Source organism: Ostrinia nubilalis, chromosome 11 (genome assembly GCF_963855985.1).
Source record: "Ostrinia nubilalis chromosome 11, ilOstNubi1.1, whole genome shotgun sequence".
In the NCBI taxonomy this organism is placed as follows: Eukaryota; Metazoa; Arthropoda; class Insecta; order Lepidoptera; family Crambidae; genus Ostrinia; species Ostrinia nubilalis.
In genome coordinates this window covers 1,182,257-1,186,277 of record NC_087098.1, presented here as the reverse complement: position 1 = coordinate 1,186,277, position 4,021 = coordinate 1,182,257, and positions in this window count along the sequence as shown.

The following is a 4,021-nucleotide window of genomic DNA, read 5'->3' as shown; positions in this document are numbered from 1 at the left end:
GTTAACAACTATAAGAATTTGTAATTTTTTATGAGTTGCCTGAAAGGTAGATGTGGTAGCTATTCAGAATTTATACGTAAGATAAATATTGGTACAGAGAAGTATTATTTCAACAATTTAATACTACATAGGAATAAATAAATAAAATAGCAAATAAAATTTAAGTAGGAACATACTTGAAAAGAATGAGAACCTCCTTATGTTGAAATCGGTTAAAAAACATAAGCTATTACCGTTAAACAGACTTATTTTATTCCTATTACTACGAGTATGCTCTTTCTGGGTGGTCTATGTCCAGCTGTGGGGTGTAATCGGTTCAACAATACTTTTAATACTCCTGAAGACACCAATCGCCGTGGTCACGATCGCGAACTGGAGAACCGTCTCCTGCACGAAGTGAGACAATGGATTCTTGCTGGAGGCGTCTCCCAGCAAGTATTTGAAGCTATACGAATTGCCAGACTTTTTAAAACTATACTAATATTATTATGAGTATAAAGCTGAAGAGCTTGTTTGCTTGAACGCGCTAATCTCAGGAACTACTGGTCCGATTTGAAAAATCATTTGATGGTCAGATAGCTCATTTCTTGAGGAAGGCTATAGGCTATACAATCGTCATGGTTAAGGCCCGATTCGACCAAACTTTTATCCGAGTATAAAGCTCGATTCACACATATCAGTGAAGCTACAGTTCCGTCACAGTACTGACGAAAGAATATGAAAGAATATGTCGCACTGTGCCGGTACTGTGACGGAACTGTGGCTTCACTGATATGTGTGAATCAAGCTTAACTCCTGGTTTATCTGACACATTGAGAGTTTCAGTATGAGAAATTTGTCAAAACTGACGATTTATTCTGAGATTAATATTTAGTTTACTCTTGTTTGGTCGAACCCACCCTAAGACAAGTAACTACTCCACGCGGACGAAGTCGAGGCGAGGGCAGAAGCTAGTCAACTATAAACACTAAATATCTTACAAATCAATATTAGATACATAAATAAAGCCACCCAGACATTTATAATAAAAGCACGCCATTTTTGTTCCCCCGAGGTTGACTGGCATAAATTGTCCGGCTTTAAGTCAGCCGTACTTTGTAGCAAATGAAATAAATAGTAAACCGCCGAGGTGGGTTCCGCTGTTGGCCGCCACCTTGGGCTTGAACTAGAGGCAGCTCTATCGCGGCTGCCTGTCACACCGAAGCGTAATGGATGCACTTTGGCGAATGTTCGGTAATAGAAAAATTTAATTAAATTTTAAAAACTCATTTTATAATTTTGTAAACTTATTAACAGTGATAACTTATGGCTCGGAAACGTGGCCTCTCACTTATAGGCCTTATACAGAAGCTCAAAGTTGCACAGCGTGCTATGGAGAGGGCTATGCTTGGTGGTTCTTTGCGAGATCGAATCAGAAATGAGGAGATCCGTAAACGAACCAAAGTCGCTGACATAGCCCGACGGATTAGCAAGCTGAAGTGGCAATGAGCAGGGCACATAGTACGCAGAACTGACGGCCGATGGGGCAGAAAGGTTCTGGAATGGAGGCCGCGTACCGGAAAACGCAGCGTGGGATGTCCACCTACAAGGTGGACTGACGACATCGTAAAGGTAGCAGGGAAGCGCTGGACGCAGGCCGCTACCAATCGATCAACATGGAAAGCATTGGGGGAGGCCTATGTTCAGCAGTGGACGTCCTATGGCTGAAATGATGATGATGATGATGAATTTTGTAAATAGAGGCTCTTTTACATGTCTCTTTACTAGAGTCTAAGAACTTAACGAGCAATCAAGTTATGTGAATGTTGCAAGCAATCTACAATGACTATAGATACTATGTTATCAATCTCGTTAAAAACAATAATCTAGATTTTTTGTAATAATGATGACGTTGATGTCTTTTTCTAAGCTTTTTTTATAGGTATTGAAAAAACTGATTTTCATTATGTATAAGTTTTTTTTTATACATAATACTTCAACAACTTAAACAGATAATACTCATTACTTAAAGATACATGTGAAACGCGAAATTTGTGAAATGCAATGGATGAGTATTTTTACTCCTTAAAGTGGAGGATGGATTTTCGTTGAAAGTAACATTAAATATAGTACCTACTCAGGCCACATTGATGTCCTTTTTACACGTATTATTTTTCGCAATCAACATTAAATGTGTGGAATTAAGTTCAACGTTATCAGCTCTACATGTTAGTTTATCCGACTTCATGTCCTTCTCCTTATGAAATGTATCACTATTAGTTTAGACTTGAAAAGGTTTTTTTTTTCGTAATACAGATTTTCTCCTTATTTTTCATGTAAATTAACGCAAATATATCTGAAAAAATCTCAGTCTAGCTCACAGCAATACAAAAAATCTTGTAAGATTACTGAAAAAGAGGCTGACAATAATGACCGAGATTCTCGCGCTGCTTCTTCTCAGCACTGGCCCGCATCATTGTCCCGAAGCGTGGTAGAGATAATGTTTAAAAAATGTTGGGACGTGTAAAAGTGCTCTCTAAATGTCAACTTACAGAGAATAAATTAGTTTAACGATTATTTTAATGATTTTAAGACTTCGGTGTAACTGCCTCCTTCATTGACGGTGTGCGCTGTGTACTTAGGCCGCACGCACACTGGCGCGCGGTTACGTGAGCGCACATAATAAGGCGCACGCACACCGCGCTGCAGCGGGCAACGTCCCTAGCCGGCGGTGCGTACAGATAGTTATGTTTTATTTATACTTTCTTAGGTTAGGGGATACGTGGATAAGGCGGTAACTGAGTTCTGATGTTACAATCTTATTGTAATCCGATTGTATTCTCATAAGAACTTGTTTAGTTGGAAATGGATAGGTAGAGATCAAAAAGTTTGTTAAGTTAAATGAATTATTCGGCAAATAGGTAAGCTATTGTTATGTACTTACAATCGACAGCAAATCAGACTCTATAAGCACTTATTACAATAGAATTAGGTTTGTATTTTGGTTGTTTTATTCCAGAGCATTCTCTCAAGATCTTATTTTTTGTAATATTGATTTTTTTTAAGACCAACAGTGAGTTTCTTGCGTGATGTACTAGTCGTTTGTACTTACATAAAACACTTTTAACGGTCTGTATTACGAGTATTAAGATAGTTATAAGTTATAACTGCTAGCTAAAGCCACCAGATTGACATGGAATAGGTTGATGTGGACAGAAGCTGAACGGGACAGGACATTGGCTTGAAGAAGAAATGAAATTGAGTTATTTGGTCAAACTTAAATAATAACATTTTATAGTACGGAATCATAAGACTCTATCGGGTTTTATTTTAGAAAGAAAAGATATATCTAAACAGAATTGCTTCTTAAATCCTTCATGGTAGAGAAGAGAAAGATGATGAGGGATAATATTAATTACAATTTTTAACTCATTTTTTGAATTCTAACGAATGAAATTTCTGTCTTAAAAAATCAGAAGCCATTCCGAATCCCACTTTCGTCTTCATCCCTGGAACTCCACAGGCATTAGAGCCGCGTCTGCGTCTGTGTTTGTGTGCGTGAGCCCGCGTGTGCAAGTGTGCGCGCGCGCAGGTAACCGGGATCGTCTGGGAGGCGGCCGCGGCAAGGCTAACGTATTAGAATTTTGCTCTTAGATTCTTACTGGAACTTTGTCAACTCTTTTAGAGTGAAAATAGTTTGGTTTACTAGTAAAACTATTAGAGAGGAATAAAAAATAAGTTTGAAGTAATGTAGTACCTAAAAGTTTGTAGAGTAATTGAAATTTTTTCATTGCATACGAATGAGAAGCGTTTAAAGAACCAAACGTTATTATTAATACCGCATGTCGATTTGACCACAATCAATCACATGCCATCAGCGGGCGCGGCAATTACGAAAAAAATTCGCCTCCGCCAAAATCTTACAAGAAATTAATTACGGAAAAAAAAGAAAGGGGTGCGCGGCCCGAGCTGACGTAATTTCTCAAAGGACGCGCTGCGCTAGCGCAGTGACGGGCCAGGCCTCGCGCGCCCCGCACGCCGC